Genomic DNA, 20912 nt, shown 5'->3' with positions numbered 1-20912 from the left:
TCCAGAAAGGCCTGCGTTTTGAGTTCAGAATCCCTGGTCCCCTTGGCTGTGCGCCTCTAGCCCTTCTGCTGCAGGCATGGGAGATGCCCCGGGCGAGCGCCACAGCAGCCGGCTGGCAGGGAACCGGGAGGCTGCCTGGGGGCTGCTTATGGCCTCTGCCCCCCAGTTGCTCAGCCCTACCCACAGCCTGTCCCCTCAGGGCCTCCTCTGCCCAGCCTGTCCCCTCGCAGCCTCCTGCCACCCACCCCCTCACGCATTCCCCTCGCTGCTTCCCACTCCCTTGTCCCGGCAGGGCCTCCACAGCCCCTCAGCCCTTCAGGGCCTCCCAGCGCCCCGTCCCCTCAGGCTCTCCCCCAGACCCCACAACCGGCCCGGCAGCGGCGCAGCCCTGAAGGAGCTCCACGGGAGCTGGCTCAGGAGGCACCTCCCAGCCCTCAGCAAGCCAGACAGCAACACACGGGCAGGCCACAGATGCTGCTTCCCGGCTGGCACAGGGCTTGTGGTCGCCGCCCAGGACCAGCTTCTCAGGGAGCCCCACAGCTCCAGGCTCTGCCCATCCGCTCTGCTCCAAGTGTTGAGGCTCCAGCAGAACCCTCCAAGGCCAAGGGCCTTTGGGGCACTTTCCCCTTCCCCACTGCACCTTTGGGCAAGTGTTGTGGAGCACAAGGGCCCTTTTTCCCCTCTTCCCAGATGCCCCGACGACACCGGGCACCAAAAACAACTCCTGAGCCTCTGCGTATGCTAAGAGGGATTTCATTGTCTCAAGTTGGGGTAACAGGAACTGGTTGCATGGAGGGGTCTGTCCCGCAGGCTCAGCTGGTCCCATCAGACAGGGTTCCCAGGATCAGTTCTCCGTTGACCTCCGGCAGCTGCCCCACAGAGGAGCCGCCCTATTCTGTGCATTCTGGAGCTGATCTTCAAACTGCTGGAATCTGGAGAAGACTGAGGTCTTTGGACAGTTCTTAGGATTTCCTGGGTTTGAAGTGCCAGGCTTTTGACAGCAGCGCTGTCGGGAGTCATGCCTTCAATAACTGGAAGAGAAAAGAACAGAGCCAAGCTCAGAGAGCAGATCTCTGGCGAGCCAAGAAGCCCCTCCTGGCAGGACCATCCCACCCAGCTCTTGCCATGGCCAGGAGGGAGCAGGGCCCAACGGGATCAGCCAGCAGGTGCTGGCCACCAATACCCCCCGTGCCCCTGGAATCTCTCTCTGCTCTGCCCAAGCCGTTCCTCATCTCTGCAGGGAGCAGAGCCCTGCGCAGCCAGGGCAGGATTGCAGCTCCCTGCCCCGGGCTCTGTGCTCCCCTCACCAGCCCCACTGCCCTCACTCACCGTCAATGACGATCTGCAGCTCTTCCCGCTGTCCCTTCAGGTACCTGCCGGCGATCCCTGGGAACACAGACCCTGTCAGGGCCCCAGCGGCACAGCTCCCCCCCGGGGCGCTGCCGGCCCGGCCACGCACCCTCCTGCCCTGGCAGGGCTGAGCCCGGGGCCTTCCCGCCTCGGGACGCCCCAGGGCTGGGCTGGCACAGGGCGGCAGCCACCAGGGCACTCGGGGCTCCCCAGCACATCCCTGGGCTGCATCCTGCTGCCATTGCAGCAGCCGGGGCTGGGGCCGAGCTGCAGCGGGGCGGGGAGGGACCTTGTGGCTCACCCATGAACCTGAGGGCCGCCTCTCGCAGGGGCTCCTGTGGGCTCTCCAGGTACGGCAGGGCCTGGTGCAGGTACTCGGCCGCTCTTCTCTTGTCCTTTTCCAGTTGCAGAGAGAGGCAGGGCTGGAGGGAAGGGTTGGCTGGGGCTCTGCCCCATGGCTGGGAGCTGTCTCTCCCGTGCAGTGTGTGGGCCACTCTTGGCACTCCATTGACACAGAGACATTCTTCTGCTGTCACCTTTTGTCTGGGAGGAATCTTCATCTATATGCAATTTTGGCAGTCAGACTGCCAATTCCAGTGCACTGCTCCTCCAAGTGAAGGACAGCAATTACACCCTGGAAAAAAGTCCTTACCCTCTGTTTCTCCTGTGCAGTGTGTGGGCCACTCTTGGCACTCCATGGACACAGAGAGCTTTCTGTGCTGGCACCCTTTGTCTGGGAGGAATCTTCATCCGTATGCAATTTTGGGAATCATACTGCCAATTCCAGCTCAGGGCTCCTGCATGCGAACGACTGCTTTTCCAACCAGGAAAGAAAACCCTTATCCTCCGTCTCTCCTGTGTGCTGTGTGGGCCACTCTTGGCAGTCTGACTGCCAAAATGGCATATGGACGAAGATTCCTGCCAGAGAAACGGTGACAGCACAAGAATCTCTCTATGTCCATGGAGTGCCAACTCCTATGCATTGCTTTAAGCAAAGAACTGCCTTTCCACTTAGGAAACAAAGCCCTTACCCTCTGTCTCTCCTGTGCAGTGTTTGGGCCACTCTTGGCGCTCCATCTGCTCTTGTCTTTTACTGTAGAGTCACCCTAGTGCACTATGTCCTCAGTCAGGCCTCTAAATTTTGTACCATTAATGAAGAGTCTTCATAGTCCTCTTCCCATGTATGTTCAGCCCAACTTCCATCTGAAGCTTTAATGAAAGATGCAATCACAGGCATCATCTTTTCATAAATTTTCATTGTCTTTTCTCGTGCATGAGCTTTAACTTTGAACACAATTGCGATTTTTACTTCGAAATGGAAATTAGTCTCACTTTCCCTACAGGAATCCATCTGAAATGGGTTCCCTGTTTCTTTGCTTGTTTTGAAATTTCAATAAAATATCTTGAAGAAGGCATAAGACTAGCAAAATAAAGAGGTCAATTATCTCAAGGTTGCGAACCAAACAACGAATTTTGGCAGGAATCCATCTTTATGTGAACAGCAGATTTCTCTGAATTCATCTCTTCTTTTTTAAATCAGGAGCAAAGCAAAATGAAAGGAGTTATATGACATAATGCCAGTAAATTAAGGACATTTTTATTGAATAACATCTTTTCAAGTTAAATGCACAGAAACATCCTTTTTGTGGGACATTTATGTGCTTTACATAAATGGGTGACTAGCAGAATGCTGTAACTATTGTAAGGTAGAGTTTTCTGTAATTACCAATTCTATGCCGTTTAGATTTGGGTTTTTTTCATAAAAGATATAAAGATATTACCATAAATTTCATGAACCATGTATTTATAGCCAAAAAATAATAGAAAAAGGACAGTCTCCCTTCTGGTAAGAAAAAAACACCAAAAAAAATTAATGAACAACAGTGAAACAGTTCTAGTTGCCAAAAAATTCTTAGACTCAGGAAGAATTGTGATTTTTCTTACCTTGAGCTTGCAGAGACCACCTCAGGGAGGAGTGCTGAAGGAAGTCTTGTGATGCCTGCAGAACTTGATGGAAAATTGGGGATTGTCAAAGGAGAAAGCCACACTTTCCTATCGAATTCTCTTTTAAACAATCCTTTTCTAGGTCCAAGTGCATTATTTCAGGGACCCAAAGCTAGGCCTGGGAAAGGTGTAAGCTATGTTTTATAGGACTATTGCATCTATTTCAGAACCTGCAAATGTGGTAAACCAGAAGTTTTGTGGGGAAATTAATGAATTCTATATTCTCATTTCAGTCTTTAATTCATGATGTTCACCAACAGCACATTTTGTTTAGGGCTAAACTCGGTGGTGCTTGAGCTGAGTTTGACCATCAGTGAAGTGGTTGGGAGGCAGAAGGAGGAGGGTTTGAAGGTATATTTTTACCTGTGCACTGAAAGAGATGATGTTTTAGTGGAACAGAATTAGTGTGTATGGTATGTCCTTGCTGCCCAGTTGATCACCACCCACTCTCCATGCTGAATGCATATATGCTTTCACACAGAGAGCGTTTTGAATTCCTGATCCCAACACTGAGTTGCTGTTGCAACTGTCTGGCCAAGAGTGCATCATTTAGCAGCTGGATTGATAAAGACATGATCAGGTTCAAAGCAAGACAGGACTGCACATGTTGAAACACACTTTGTGTGAACAGAAGACTGCAGGACCATTGTAAACAAGCCAGACGCTTTGCCACCAGAGATCAGTCTTTCTGTCTGTCACCAGGGAAGGAGCAAAGGGAAATTTAGCCAAAAGAATACAAGAAAATCTTCCAGATTTCCATAAAAAACATCTCACATGGATAATATATTATTTTTTACTTTGTTTTCCTGGGGGAAAACAAAGGATGAGACCTGTAGAAACACTCATCCAGCATTCATCAGTCTTTATTGCATGTTATTCAACCCTTAGTTTAAATACTTTGACACCTTAATATGCTTTATAAAGAACAATAAGGATTAAGCAAAACAATAACTGCTAGGTGCTCAATTGACCAGCATTCACTCTGAGCAATAACTGGCTGGAGTTCTTTGGGAAAAGCAGTTGTGATTATGTAATGAAAGATGATTACAACTCAAGCACAGGGGAATGGATTTGTTTGCAGAGATACCAAATGTCAGAACTAAGATCAATCCCTGGGGGACACCACCAGCTGGATGCAGCACCATTCACCACCACCCTCTGGGCCCGGCCCTCCAGCCAGTTCCTGACCTAGCACAGTGCCCCATCCAAGCCATGGGCTGCCAGTTTTTTCAGGAATATGCTGTGGGAGACGGTGTCAAAGGCTTTGCTGAAGTCCAACCTGGCCTTGAACGCTTCCAGGAATGGGACAACCTGGGGTCACAACCTGTGCTAGCGTCTCATCACTCTCACAGTCAAGAACTTCTAAACTTTATCAGTTTAAAACCATTATTAAATATACATTTACATTAATAAATATATAGAAGATATATTTCATAGTTACTACGTAACACTTCCAGCATTTGCGGAAAGACACCCACAGAGCAGAGGAGCTCCCAGCAGATCTCACTTGAGCAATCTGCTCCCCTGACATCCATCAGAGTAAGAAGTGACCATCCCCTCCCAGAGCTGGAAAAGTGCACAATTTTCTAAAGATTTTCCAAAACATATAACCTTGTCGTCAAAAAACCTCTTAATTTTTCACAGACAGAACAAGGCTCTTAAGTTTCTGTAAGCTTGATCACTTCAAGGGACCTCAGTTCAGGAAACCATCTGATGACAACCAAGTATAAAGTATATTAATTATGAAAAACAGCCACAAAATTTGAATGGAGGATATATATATATGTATATATATATAAGTCAAGTGCCTTAATTTCACTTTAAAAATCAAAACTGCTTTTAAAGAAATTTAGTTTAATAAACTACATTTAAAAAACAACTACTGGACAATACTTCTTCCCTTCCTTAAATATCATTCTTTGACCCTTGGAGAAAGGCTTTAAAGCAGCAAAGAGCTAGTTAAGCAGCAACTTAATCAAGAGTTCAAATCAATAGGACAGGCAGAGACTGATTTCAAAAATGTCAGACGAGGGAAGACAGGGACCCTCAATATGAGAATCAGCAAGCTTCGTTTATTGATCATTGCTAACAGCTTAATATATGCTTTATAATTAGTTCATACATATTGCAAAAGCTCATTATTGGTTCTGCTTAAATGTTGATCTCACCTCTTATGTTGACACTTAGATGTTAATTCTGTCTCTCACTCCCTTCCTTTGTTGACACAGGTGGTACTCATTTGCTTTTTGTTTTGCTAATCGCAATGTCCTGTTTACCAGCCAGCTAACACGGTACGAGGGCAATGTAACCTTGCTATCTAAGATGTTCCCACGGCCTAGGCAAGCCGTGTTCTATAGCCAATTCCCTACACAAAAACTATTTTAAAACTAAATTAAAAAGCAGTTGCATTGCCAATTGACAAGTTTAGAAAGGTTTCCTTAGCAATTGTTGAGATTAAAAAGTAATGAACTGTGGAGAGAGCAGACAGAGCACGGGGTTCAGGGGAGGAAACCTGTGTGAATTTGCACTTGAAATTTGTTGGTTTTTAACGAATAGGATCACATCTCAAGGACCTGCAGAAACCATTCTAGCCTTAGAAAAGGAAAAGCTTCCTGGATGTTTTTCATTACAGCAAGTGCCTATGAAGCCCTCAGCAGTGCCAAAGTCCAAAACAACAGCAGCAGAGGGAGATTAAAAGAACTGCAGGGATGGTTTCTTGAGCACAGGGTGGGCTCCCCAAAGCCAGACCTTCATCCACAGCACTCAGAAGGTAGAAAAACAAGGATATGACAAAGCCTTAACTGGGGAACTGGTTACCAAGGGTTTATAGGGAAAGAACAGGCTCTGGAAAACAGGACCTGGAAGGTGAGAGAAGGAAATAGAGCGGCAGTGGAGGCATCTTGAAATTCCTCTCATGAAGAAACAGCTTTCCATGTCAGCTGGGGGGAGATTTAGAAGTAATGGGGGGAAATTGCAGCAAGAGGAGACTTCTTTACAGCACTAAAGTGCTGGGACAAATTCACTACAGAAACTGAGAAATCTCTACCAGCAGCTCCTTGCAAAGAGGTCAGGCATCCACCCATCACAGCAAAGCCAGGCCCAGGGAACTGGGCCAGGCAACTTCTCCAAGTCAATCCCAGCCGTATTTTCCGACACTTGCACAAAACTTCATTGTGCATTAACACAGCAAAGGCTTTCCCTCAGCTTATCAGGCCTTGGGACACCTCAGATTGAGATGTAAACCCAGCTTGTATCACTTCGCTGTGCTCAGACTCTCCCCCCGACCATTGAGCCCCCCTAATGTAGCTATGCTGAGCAACCAACAACTTGTCCAAGCCATGGGGTTATTTCACAGCCTGTTTTAAGCAGCAGGAAGGAGAAAAAAAAGGAAGACAAAAAGGAGGCTGGCTTTGCTGCTCTCCTGGAAAATGCAGCCTGGCAGCCTCCACACAATAAGACATAAAGAGCACAGACAGCATCTTGCAAATGGGGGGCTCATGAGCCTCTCCGAAGGGCTGGTGGGGAGTAGCTCTTTTTACATATCTCATCCCTGCTGTACACTGTTTTCCTCCACACAGATAGCACAATCTCTGTGTTCTCAAATTCCTAAGAAATTGCCCAAAAAAGAGGCTGGGAAGAGAGCATTTCTGACTGCCAAACCCAGCTCTAGGTGAGCTGTCTTTAAAAGGGCTGGGCCAAGACCAGACCTGTGCATAAAAAAAATAAGACTCACAAATAAAATAGCTCCAAACCTTTCAAAGGCCAATATTCACTGAGCATGTTCAGCCTTTTTCTTAATATTGTTTGTTTTTTAAACAGGTAACAGCAGCACCATATACTTCCCTGGTGATAGGGAATATTTGCACAGTGTTACGCCTGTTATCTCATGACATTTATATGATGAGCTCTAGGGGCAGAGTCAAAGCTCAGGTGCTCAAGATACCTTCCCAACAAAAACTGTTGCACAGCAAAGTATCAAAGAACACATCCCACCTACCTCAGAGGCACATGCCATGGGGAAGCAGGTGGAAGAGGCAGACATTTTGGGAATGATAAGAGCTCCTTGGATGATCCATGGTCCCACACAGTGCAGCGGGACGAGTCAGGGTGAGCCAGTACAGGCAGTGCCCTCTCCACCACGGTCTCTCCAGAAGCATTTGAGGCTTTCCCGCTCCATCAGCACCTTCCAACTCAGCAGTGGCACAAAGGAGTTTTGGGTCCATCCAGAAACAGCAGCTATGGAGCAAACAGAGGAGTCACCACAGCTACAGCACAGGCTGAAAAACCCAGCCAGCCTGGAGGCAGAGCTTAAATAAGCTCCTGAGCCCAGGGGTGTGGGTGGAGACCACAGGTGAGGCTCCTTAGGGCCCTTAAAGCCCATTAGGGCCCTCAGGTCTACATTGGCCACACCTGGGTCCTCTTGACCACATACCACCTGTCCCATACAACCCCAGGGCACCTGGACTGTACTGTTCCTACCCATCTGACAGAGACTGGAGGGAAGGCTCCCTTTGCACAAAAGCATGGATTTTAGCAGGAAGAGAGCCTGCACACATTTGAAAGCACACAAATTAGAATAGCACTGAGGAAGGACCCATCAAGCACACCTGAACAAAGACAAAATACTTTTTCGTGGTTGTATTCACCTGTAATTTCTCTAATAAAGCTTGAAATAAAATTTGGAGGACAGCAAAGGCAGAAGGTTAAAACACAAGGGGGAATCTCTCCATTCAGGGATTTTGGAGACTTTTAAGTGCCACCAGTACAATTTTGTGGGAACTGCTCACGTCCCTTCAGTTTTTCTTTTGGAGGGAAGGATTGATGCAGCTTGTTGGCAGAGTCAGTTCTTTCCCTACCACTGCAATGGCAAAAAGGGAGGTGGCAAAGATGCTGGGGGGGAGGCATGATAGGCAGGCTTTGCAGCTGAAGGTCACATAAAGGGGAAGAAAGTAATAGAGGAGAAAAAACCTTAATTAAATTCAGTCAGATGATGCATCCCTTTATCATGTACAGACTCGTACGCTCCGGAGCCTGCAAACCCCTTCCTGTGGCCCTGGAAACCTTCCTTCACCACTCAAAGCCAAGACCTCCAGCAGCAAAAACCAAGGGGCTGAGGCCAAACCAAGAACTGGTTTGATGCAGCAGATCCATTCTTGGATCACAAGCCCAGTCCTGCCTCAGCACACAGCTGAGCTGACACGGTCCCGACTCCGACATCCCGGACACTGGACTAGGATCCATCAGTGGCTGCAGATGAAAGGCAAAGAGGACCATGAGAAAAAACCACAGAGGATCACAAGGCACAGGAAAGCTGATCTGGGGCAGGAATTAAGAGACTTGAGTAGAAGCTGGAAGGAGAGACGTCTGAAAATGAGGAGCAAAGTATGGCACAACACTCAGCAGAGAACAAGCCATCCTCCCCTTCCAGCACCAAGAGCTCATGGTGAGGAAAAGAAATTGGAATGAGTGGAAAAGAGCTGGAGCTGAGGTGGCTGTGACAGATAGACAGGCAGACCTGCTTTCACAAGCTTCTGGTTCACGGTAGAAAAGACGAGTGGCACTGAACAGAATGTAAAGCCACTATAGGTTGTTATAACATATCATCTGCTGTGTTTAGCAGAACTGAAGAATTTCAACTGCTAGTTTTGTGTTGTTGAATGTTTTGCAGCAAAACCATCCTCCTGGCTTTGAGGGAAGCAAGGGATGGGGTATCCCCTGATTCCCTTGGCAGTTTGCTCCATGGTGAATCATCCTCACTGCTAGGAGGACCTGCTGCCAATTGTCCTGTTAGGAGTGTTCCTCGGGAGAATGACTGTTTCCTTTCTTTTCCTTTGCTACTTTGCCATTGCCTTTTTTAACTGAGTCATCCCATAAAGGCACCATAGCAGGGCCTGCTATGTACACAGTTATCTCCTGCTTCCCCCTCTGGCTGCATATTTAAATAGTGAGGGGTTTTTTCTATTTACTTCAAGGTCTTTCCTAAAAACTCCTGAATAATAAAAGGCTGGAACAGGTGTCTAACTAAACACTACCAAGAAAAAAGAATGAGAAAGCAATGGAACTCGAAGGGAGCCTTTGAATCCGGAATTGGTCAGACTGCCAATTCCAGAGCAGAGATGCTACAAGCAAATGACTGTGTATCCACCCAGGAAAGAAAGCTCTTAGCCTCTGTTTCTCCTGTGCAGTGTGTGGGCCATACTTGGCACTCCATTGACAGAGACAGCTTTCTGTGCTGGCATCTTTGGTCTGGGAGGAATCTTCATCCATATGGAATTTTGGGAGTTGGACTGGCACTTGCAGGCAGGGCTGAACAAAGGGTACAGCAGCCCTTCTCCCCAGCCAAGAAAGCCTGCAACCTTTGGCTCTCTGGTGCACTTGGTGGACCAGCCTGGGCACTCCGTGGGCAGCAAGAGCTTTCTGTGGTGGCACCTTTTTCCTGGAAGGAATCCTCATTTGTATCGGTTTTGGGGAGGTGGGACCAGCTATTGCAGGGCAGGGCTGAAAAAAGGCAACAGCAGCCCTTTGCCCCAGGCCAGAAAGCCTGTGAGCTTTGGCTTTCAGGTGCAGGTGGTGGGGCAGCCTGGGCACTCCGTAGGCAGCAAGAGCTTTTTGTGATGGCACCTTTTCCCTGGGAGGAATCTTCATTTGTACTGAATTTTGAGAGTGTGACTGGCAGTTTCAACGAAGGGTAGACAAAAGAAAGCAAACAGCCCCCCTTATGTCCAGGATAGAAAGCCTGCAACCTTTGGCTCTCTGGTGCAGTTGGTGGGTCAGCCTGGGCACTCTGTGAGCAGCAAGAGCTTTCTGTGGTGGCACCTTTTGTCTTGGAAGAATCTTCATTCGTATGCAATTTTGGAAGTGGGTCCTGCACTTACAGCAGCACAAGGCTGAAAAAAAGCCAACAACAGCCCTTATCCCCAGCAAAGAAAGTCTCCAACCTTTGGCTTTCTGGTGCACTTGGTGGGCCAGTCTGGGCACTCCATGGGCAGCAAGAGTTTTCTGTGGTGGCACCTTTTGTCTGGGAGTAATCGTCGTCCGTATGAAATTTTGGGAGTGGGACTGGCAGTTGCAGCCCAGGGCTGAAAAATCAAACAACAGCCCTTCTGCCCAGCAAAGAAAGCCTGGAATCTCTGGCTTTCTGGTGTATTTCGTGGGCCAGCCTGGGCAGTCCATGGGAGGCAAGATCTTTCTGCTGTGGTACCTTTTGTCTGGTGATGCCAAAAAAATTCTTCATGAAGAGCTGCTCAGAGACTTTTTTATCTTTAAGCAGTAAGATATTTGTTTATTCAACTTTGAGAGCAAGCCAGCTCACAGTGGACAAACTTCCCTGACCTGATAGTGCAAAACCAAGTCATTTTATACCCATTAGATGCTTGGTTACATCAACTAACTTACATGTTAATAAGTTGGGTAGTCTCTAGGTGTAGTCTTTCCAGTCCTGTGCAGTCTTCTACTGACAGGTCTTCTCCTCAAGCCTTCACTCCTCTGGTGGTCGCCATGGATGTCTTCCTCTATTTGACCTCTTCAATCAGGTGACCTGAATTCTTCAAGCTTGCAAAATCCTTGCCCTGGGCCTTCTATGTCTTGTTCAAACATCTAGTTTACCTAATTTATTACCATGTGTATACTACTCCTCCTCTTTCTATATTAAGCCCTTTGGTCCAGTGAGCAGAACGAACATGATATTACCCAGTGATCCTAAAATGTTCTTCTAGGAAAACAGGTATTGGGCTTTCTTACCAGGCCAAGATATCTCAGTTAACTCTTTTAGGCCTGGCTCCCGTTTCACTGAGAGGAATCTTCATCTGTATGGAATTTTGGGAGTTTCAGCACAGGGCTGGAAAAAAGCAAACAGCAGCCCTTATCCCCGGGAAGGAAAACCTGCAACCTTTGGCTTTCTGGTGCAGTTGGTGGGCCAGCCTGGGCACTCCATGGGCAGCAAGAGCTTTCTGTCCTGGCACCTTTGGTCTGGGAGGAATCTTGGTCTGTATGGAATTTTGGGAGTCGGACCTGCTTCTTATGAGAATTTATAACGGCTGAGACTTGCTTGTCTGGTCACCAGTGGGAATGCTTATTTCCTCTGCACAGTTGCTTAAGGTCATAAAAGTTGTCGGATGCAGTATTATAGAAATATATTTTTTTTCCTCCCTATTTTGATTTTGGTGACAGTGGGCACTTAATTTAAAATTCTTAATTAACAGGTGGGGATTTGATTACATAATTGTCAGCTCTTTTAAAAGAAATCAACCAAAAAATGCATTACTTTTTCCCCTTCTTGCATAGACCATATTCTACCAGTCACTTGTAACTGTAGAAATCTGTAGTCTGAATGTTTAAGTCAGGTGTACTAATTTCACTGTCAGACAAGACCTTTCATCAATGAAATTCAAGTTTCTCCCAAGGTAAGGAAAGGTTTCAGAACTCAGAATTGAAATATCCAGTACTCTTATAAGTGAAAAAATCAGCAGCCTTTTCATTTTTTGTATCCTACACCTGTTGTAGAAAAGAGGAATCATCTAAGCTTAATGGGAAGAACTCAGAGGCAACAGAATTTTCTTTAGACATCCCAAAATGATCACCTTTAAGATAAGATCCACCTGACAATTAGATTTTCCCCCACTCTTTGGAAATGCTAGTAGAATTCTAATATATATAAAATGCAATATGTAAATTAATTAAGAGAAGGTTCTTACTATATTTTACAATTAATTAAGTCAGAGTTGTAGGCTCCCCTAGGTACAAAGTTAGGAACAGATGGTCATCTTTTCACCTCAAAAGAAAACTGTTGTTTGATAATGAAATCTTGATCACCTACCATCTGTCTGCTAATGATTAGGAGCAACAGGATCATCTGTCTGAAGAGAAGTGCATCTTGGACAACTTTGAGGGCTCTGATGATCTCAGTTCACAAAGTCAATTAGACAGCAAATATTAGAAAGGTTATTGGTGAACTCAAGGTCTTAATTTCTTCTGTCAGGTTTTGAATCTTTGCTGAGATCCTAACTGAAAAATATACATATATTAAAATATTTCATTTGCTGTGACTCTGTAGCCACAATTTCACAAAGTTTTGGCTTCCCAGAGACAACGTGAAACTTGAGCAACTCTGCAACAATAAGCAAACTGATCAAACATGTTGATTTCAAAGCTAATATTTGAAATATCAAGGCCTGTAGCTGGCCCTTAATCAGCCACGCATTTCACATGGAAGGGCTTGTCCCCCACCTAGCTGTTTCTTTGAGGTAATCCCTGCTTGCAGTTGCTACAGGAACACAAAAATACCCAACTGCAGCGGTGTAACCTTACACAGGGAAAACTCCTCTCTCTCAGCGGAACACAGAAGATGGTTTTAAAACAAAGCTCTTGTACACACTACATCTATAAAGGGCAAGACTTCTGCTCTGATTTTCCCGTGGAGTTCAGAAACTTTCACACGATTTGAGCTTAACAAAGGCCAAAGAGTCGTTTCTGTGGATGCACAGGACATAGAGTCTTCGCTTCTGAGGCTGGCTGGCATCGCTGCCAGCAACAGCCCCCGAGCCTTCCTGCCGTGCCCGGCTCTCTCCAGGTTACCATCCTGCCCCTGTCCCTGCCCAAGGCTCGCTGGAGCCCAGAAGTGGCACAGCCAGAGCGTGGCAGACGAGCAGTTGTCCCCTTGGCCCTCCTTCTGGGCCGTGGCACACACAGGGCTGAGAGCAAACACGCCGTCGAGTTCTGCCGTCTGCCATCCATCCCTCTCCCTCCAGGGATCTGGGAGGGATTCTCTCCAGATGTGATGCAGAGCTGTGTTTGTGCCCTAAAGGGATGTTCCTGGACAGTCAGAAGCATCAGTACTTTTGCTTGTCGTGTTACTCCTCACATGCCAGATGTTTGACAAGGACAAATTTACCCTCATACATTTTGAATTCTCTTTCTGCACAGTACCTTCCCATTTTAGAAGTGTATCTATAATAGCAGGCTTCCCATACAAGCAAGACAGCAGTCTCTCAAGAGATTGCACAATTACCAAGTACTTCTCCTTTACCAGATACAGAAAGGGATGCTTTTTTTCTGAAAAAAAGTGCTACAGGATATAATATTTCTATTTCTCTAAATGCACCAGAGCAGATTCTGATGTATCGGCAGGTACAGCAGAAGGATTTGTTTTGGTTTGGTTTTGGGTGTAAAGTTATGTGTTCATTTCATCTGAGCATTGGATTTTCCATACTGCAGTTCTAGGGGTGGCTACAGTTTTAACATTTGATACATCTCGTTTACAGTCTTATTTTTGCTTGTGTCTTAGAAGGCAAACCAGTACAAATAACTGTATCTTTTTTCTATTATTTTCAGCAACGCAGGAACTGAAATCTGCCCATTACCTTTTTTTTAACCACACTGTGCTATATTCCAAAGAGAAACATGATACCTGTCCTTAAGGTTTCAGAAAATAGTTCATTTGGTTACTCTCTTCTGAACCAGTTAATCAATATTCTCCAATAACACTGATCATCTCCAATAAAGCCATTCTCCCACCTGAAGGAAAACTGGCCCCTATTTCTGCCCTCTCTAGGTATTTATATTTTCTAAGAGTGTGCATACTGTTCCCCTTTTAGTGCACTTTGCCTCTCAGACTCCTGGCACTCTTCCCAGCAGCCTTGCTTTCCCATTTGAAGTGGTACACTTGAGTGTTTTCCTTCCATTTCTCCTGCCTTAAGTTGAGGATACATTTCACCACGAGCCTTTTCTTATTGCAGAAGAAAGACTTGTCTCCCAAATCCCCAAACACCATTTCAAATACTCATGGGGTGACTCTGTTTCAGCAGCTTTGGGCTGAAAACCTTCCTCTGTGAAAGATTTTTTCTTTCTTTTTTTTCCCCTCTTCAGGCTTTCTGTTCCTCTTGGCTCATCATACATAATCCCACCACATTTCTCTAGAGTGGACTGTCAGCTCTCATCCCAACTAGTTACCCCCAAAATATATGAGATAAACTCCGGTTAATTAAGTGAAGTGTCTGGAAAAAAAATAACACAACAGTGATTGACCTTTGCTGATTTTTTTTTCCTTAAGTTTCAACAGTTTTTCCAGGAACTATCTTAGGCCTCATCTATTCAGAGCATAAAACACTAGAGATATCCTCCAATAACAATGGTGATAGATGATAATAAGACTGATAACTCATCACATTTCTTCTTACTGGGTAGATTTCATGTATCTAATTATGTAAATTCACAGTGGAGAAAATCCTGGTAGGCAGGGTAGTTGTAGAGTGGCAAATGTCCTCCAACATAACAATTATTAATGCCTATGGAATTGCAGGTTATATTCTTACTAATATAAATGTCAACCTTCAGAGGGAAGACATATAAAGCTATTTATGGCTTCTTCTGAAAGCTATTCAAGGTTTTAATACCTAAAGACAAATAGTGACATATCAATACCTAATAAAATAAGCAAAAAATATATTGAAATATTATACTGTATATTAAAAAATTCAGTGATTTAAAAGAACTCTACCACAAATAAGCTATAGAGTAAATTTCCAAGGAATAAGAGGTAGTTGAATTCTTTTTATACACAGTCTTTATTCTGTGTATTAATTCACATTTACATAGACCATTTGCCTTTCACATACCTTTGGAATGTCTTTTAATGACTATTTGAATCATCTCGCCATCTTTAAATAATTAAAAAATAGTATATTAAGTGACAAGCGTGGAATCTAGCTCTGTTATTTTACATTTCTCCCTCAAGGCACGACCACCAGCTTTATGTGATAGAAAAAACATGACCTTTCCCTTCTACTTCTCCCCCATTTTCAGCTATGTACTCTCGTGCCAAACTGTAACTAAGAGCAAGAAATTAGAGACATTTACTATATTTCAAAATATTTTTCCACATATCTTCAAACGCTTTGGGCTGCAAGGCATTCCTTAATTCTGCCTTATGGAAGTGCAAAATATGGAAGTGCAAAATATTTTATGTAAAACTGCCTGGAATGGAGAAGTATTAAAGTTGCTTAACTTGGGAGGTTTAAGGACGTGAGGCTTAAAAGCAGCATTAAAACTCATTACACTCAGCAGAGTGGCTAAAACCAGCAGATTGTTGGGTGCAGAACCACTATTTCAAGTCTAAAATGCAAACAGCAACTTCTCATGCTGATTACAATTATTAGTTCATTTTTTTGCTGTAAACTTGCCCTCTGTCACCAGCATGAATTTGCTGGGGTTCAGTCTCTGGCAGCTTCTCTCCCGTCCCCCACAACTGCTCCAGGTTTTACCCTTCCCCAACACCCATCAAACATGATCCAGACAAACAAAGATTATTACTCACATGAGAGAAAAAAATAAGATTTTCATACTATGTTTGATCCAGAGCTGACCCATTTCTGTGGCTTTTGGATCAAGCACCTTTACCACCTTTTAATTTTCTGTGACATTAACGGAGTTTGGAACCTGAGACTTCCTGTTACCAAGATGACAAACAACAATAAGTTCTTCTTGATTAGTTTTTCATTTTTTTCCCCCAGTATTCAGCTACAAGTCTACATATCCAACATAGTGGAACTAACTCCCTCTTAAACAGACGAAAAAAAAACAACAAAAAACCAAACCAACCAAACAAAAAAACCTCAAAACCAAAACCCAAACCAAATCAAACCCACAAAAACCCAAAACCCTAAACAAAGCAAAACAGAAAAAGTCCCAAAGAATAATTACAGTTATCATGACATTTGAAAGCTCTGATGTGAACACACATCCTGTCACACAGTAATAAAAAGGTTCAGACTCTTTGAGAAGAGAAGGTTCTCTTCTCAGTGGTCAGGACAAGGTCATGGGCCATTATGTCGTAGATTTTAAGAAACACCTCAGAAATAAATCGCAAAGGTAAATAATCAGTACACCCCATATACTTTTACTCCTTTAGGTCTTTAATCCATAGATGGTTAAGTGTCAATTTAACAGCATCTTGGTAAAGAAACAAGAACATACCAACTGCAGCTTCAGGAAATGCAGAGTTATCTTGCACTGTAAACTTTTGAACAAGGGCACAGCTTTTATATATTCCTCAAGTTATTGGTTCTATTGCTTTAAAAACAAATTAGAGCCAGAAAAGTCAGGCCTATATCTCCTGCACAAGTGTTCTACTTACAGTGATAAATAATTCCTGAAACTCAAAGGCAGTCACCAAATGCTGCCCCACAATACCCATCTGTGTCTGTACAGCAAGACAGACTCTGAAAAGTATCTCCAGGCAACAGCATGTGGAAAGACCTCTCTCTCTCAGGACTCTCCCAACCATCCTTGCTGAGATTAATTAGTTACCTAAGACTGCTTATGATTAAATACTGCAAAATTAGGTTTATGTAGTACATTTTCCAAAATATATAGGATAACAAGTCCAACCCCAAAGAATAGAATTCCTTATTTCTGCAGGGGTCTGACTTGAGTCTTACTGGGGATACACAGTTATTTTATTAAATTTTGGGTTTTTCATAGCAAATGTTTTATTCTGCTGAACAGGGATACATTAACCCAACGTGCCCTGTTAAAACAGTGACTGCACAGCTTGGATGCTGCCCTGCCCCAGCAGCCACACCAGCCTGGTGGCACCAACTCTGCCAGTGAGCAGGTGGCACACACCATAAACACAGCCCAGGGCACGTGTAGCTTTCTAAAATTATTATTAAAGGAAACATCCACACAAATGCTCCGTTGCTTACACACACAGAAACCCAATGGCCTTTCAGGAACTCGGTTTTATTTCGCCTTTTTTTAATGCACAGAGTGAAATTTGGGAGGGGAAAATGGAACATGGGAAAAGGGACGTATGATTCTGCTTATCCACATATACAGCCATGCATATGGAGTTACATCCTCCTCCTGTTAACCCCTGGGCAGCCAGGAGCACTTCAAAAGGTACCTAGAGTAAGTTTGGGAATGACAGCTGACTGGGTATAGGATCTTCTGGAGCACAAATACTCTTTGGCAACAACACCTGACAGGCAGACCCACCACCATTTCTGGTGAACAAGGTGACAGAAAAACTGGTAACTGAACAAATATCAACACCTACTCTTTACAACAAGTGATTTTCATATATTCTTAAAGAAGGTGAATTGTCTGAGCTTTTCCAGTATATTGAACACACTGAAATAATTTTAAATCACCCTATCAGAAAAGCAACAAAGTCTTCATCTCTATTTTCTAATGAACACCACCACCAGTATCTTCAAAGGAAGACTGCCTTATGCCTATGGCCATACTGCCATTTTTAGCCTAATTTTCTACACATTTAATTTTTTGTTTTCTTCTTTTGCTGTTCATTTTCACTCTGTTCTGTGGTGCCATTTAGTCTTGCCTTTGCCATTACTGTTTTTAACTTCTTACCAGATTTTTCAAGGTATCTCAGTCCTTATCAACCCAAAACACTCCTGCTCATTTCACTTATCTCTGGCAGTTGTTTCAGTCCAGCAGTGCTAAAATTTGAGAACATCCAGAAATGAGTTATAGTGTTGTTTCCTGAGGTGGTCAAGCATGTTAAAGAACGTGCCTGCCCATCACTACCAAGAAAATTAGTTGGACTCTTATCACCTTAATTCTAATACATATTTATTCACAAAAAAAACCACCCAGTGCATGTTATTGGCATAGGAATTGTGGCAGGCTGGCTGTGTCAGCAGGGAGAGCACAGGCTGTTTGTAGTCAGAGGTGAGGGTCACTGAAATTATAGACAGGCAGAAAAAGGTTGCATCATGCAAGCTACTGCTCCTACCTTTATACAAGTGGGAAGGTTGTGAAAAAGGCCTAAAGCATCTTGGCCTCTGAGACTTGTTCTCTCACATCCAGCTAAAGAAGTTACAGCTTTTAACTTCTCATGTGTTCCCTTTGCAGGAAGTCATATTTTTACAAGCACTAAAAAAAACCCCAAAACCAAACAACAAACATTCAAAAAGAAAATCAGAACAAAACAGACAGAAACACTTGAATGAGTAATGAACAATAAACACCTGGAGAGATGGCACAATCTAAATAAATTGATGTAAAATTCTGTATCACTCGTTCAATTTTTCTCTCTCCTTCCTCTGATTAAGTGAGAAATATCACAGTCACTTCTGTTCATCAGAATTAATCCTCTTCTGCTTTTTCCTCAAGATTTTTCCCTTCCTCTCCCTTGCACAGAGTGAGTTTGCTAGTCTGAATGGAGCAGCATGAAAAGAAAGCTCTGTATACGCTGGTATCAGCTCCAGTGGATATCAGTGAACTCGATACCAGCTTCGATGGACTTCAGAAGTTTGCCCACACCCCCCATGTGTGCCAACACAAAGCACAGAAAGCAGCAGCATAAAAACAAGAGCAACATGCCCGAGGGCTGGAAAACCAAGGGAAGCCAAGGAGGCAACTGCAGGTACACAGGTGGCAGCAGCAGTGTGGAACACCAGCCTCCCACTGCCTGTACATCCACACAGTCCCCTCCTCACCAGTTGAAGGAGACTTTGGGAATCCCATTCCACAGAACGACTGCTAGAACAGGACAAACAGAAGTTGTTTGGTGTGCCAAAACAGGCTTCAGAAGAGCCTGGAATACTAATATCAATTAATTTTCCATCTATGTGCTTCTCAGCTTTAAAACCCTAACACATTAAAAGGTTTATTACTGAAAATAGTGAAAATCCACTCGTTGAAATGATCGAGTACATGAAACTCCTGCTGTGCTCGAACGCTATGGCATCAAAATTAATTTTACAACTGTTTTTGAATCTGCTTGTTATAATTACATAAAAGTACATGCTGTGACCTATTTTCATGCTAATCTCTTAGAGTAAGTAATTCCTCTGTGATTTGACATGAGGTTATGAAAGATATAGGGGGTGGGTGGGGAAATAGGATGGGGTTTGTTCATGTGCTCGAGTTCCCTACTCAGAGGTGAGCTCTATCTGCATTGTCATGAGATATTTCCTCCCATAAACTTGAAGCCATTTACCTGTTGAGTGCACAGTCTTTAATAGTGATTACACAATTTAGTGTCTTTCCTGAAAGCTGAATTACCACGTTGTTTATGATGTAGGCTTAAGACTGCCTGGTGAAAGGTTTATGGATTGTTATTTATAACTCTTCTCGATCTTTCAGAAATGCCTAGAGCAGCATTATGAAGGATAATGCCATTCTGAAGAGGACAAAACTGAGCACAGGAAAGTAGCAAAATTAATTAGGTGGTAATGCTTTTCCAAAGAAATTGCCCTTTTTCCTTGTCAGACATCTAAACCAAAAGTTACGGGGAGAAGCAAGTTTCATTTTAAAAAGTTTTTCTACCACAAATGCTATTCTTTAACAAATACCATTAATTTTAGAAATTTTAGGCTCAAAAGAAACCAAGATATCTTATTTATCCTGAAAAATTGTTGCAAGAGGTGTTGCTTAATAGTTTGCTTACATCAGTTCATGTTTTTTGTTCTGCAGAAATTATCAGGCCCTTTGGCATCTTGGTAATTCCATTCAGAAGATCTGGAAGATAAAATGGAATAAGCAAGAGGAGGACATGCACAAGTGTGTGTGTGATACATTGCACAGAGGACAACAGGAGAAGGAAGAGAAGGAAATCAATAGGGGGGAAAGAATAGGAAGAGGGCAAGCTAAAAAGATCAGTGGCAAGGAGCCAGGGAACAAGAACCCTTGTAAAGTAACCCTTGAAAGAAGAACAAAGATAACAGTAATTTGGTAAAAAAAATTCAAAAATTCCATCGGGCAAAGATTCCTCCCAAACAAAAGGTGCCACACCAGGAAGGTCTTGCTGCCTGTGGAGTGCCCAGGCTGGCCCACCAACTGCACCAGGAAGCCAAAGCTTTCAGGCTTTCTTTCCTGGGGAAATGTAACAGTAATTTGGTAAAGAAAAAAATAAGTTGTTAAGATTTTACGGTAGAAATATTTCAGCTTAAACATAATGGAAACAAAACACAATGAATCAAAAGTATCTAAGATGCAAAACAACAACAACAAAAAATGAAAACAGTCCAAAAAAAAACCCACAGAGGAGCAAAATAAGTTAAAAGATGTCATAACGAATACATCTGTGTTAAGGAAGTTTCACATGAGGAATCAAGGTTTTTTTTGTGTTTTAAATGCATCTAGACCAGGGTGTGCTTCTGAACTGGCTACCAGAAGTGGATCTGAAGGGAGATCCAAGTCCACAGTTTGATTACACACCACACATTTAATGCTAAAGGCTTCTGAGCACAGCAAAAGGCTTCAGTCATGATCAGTGCTCCCAACTTCAGTGGAGCAATTGCACAGTCAGGCATTTTACAGGATGCCTCGGAAGAATTTGGGGTCTGTAGTGCCAAGTCCATAGGAATGGCTGAGAAAAAAGGCAAGTATTATAGACTTAATAGCTGGTTACTTTGAAGATCCCACTTAGGTATAATACCCACTGATTGCTGACTAAAAGGCTTCTGAAATGCCAGGAGCACTGAGAAGCAACAATGAATGAAGGAAGAAATAAAGATTTCACTGCTCTGGGAAATTACGCCTCCGTTTGAGTGCTTTGTTGATTATATAAGAATATTTCTGGGTTGTTAAGAAAG

General features: G+C 44.0%; 1 long non-coding RNA gene across 1 annotated transcript; it reads right to left on the bottom strand.

Moving 5' to 3' along the window:
• Positions 1-1836: 1836 nt before the first annotated feature.
• LOC127472577 (uncharacterized) lies at positions 1837-7687 on the bottom strand. The gene is made up of 3 exons (XR_007905064.1): positions 7352-7687; positions 3295-3357; positions 1837-1957 (listed from the first exon to the last, which is right to left on the bottom strand). It is a non-coding gene; the product is annotated as an uncharacterized LOC127472577 (long non-coding RNA).
• Between the last annotated feature and the right edge of the window lie 13225 nt (positions 7688-20912).

This window comes from Manacus candei, unplaced genomic scaffold, assembly GCF_025592945.1.
Source record: "Manacus candei isolate 608988 ecotype Guabito, Panama unplaced genomic scaffold, ASM2559294v1 h1tg000029l, whole genome shotgun sequence".
Classification (NCBI taxonomy): Eukaryota; Metazoa; Chordata; class Aves; order Passeriformes; family Pipridae; genus Manacus; species Manacus candei.
This window is presented reverse-complemented; position numbering and strand designations above follow the sequence as displayed.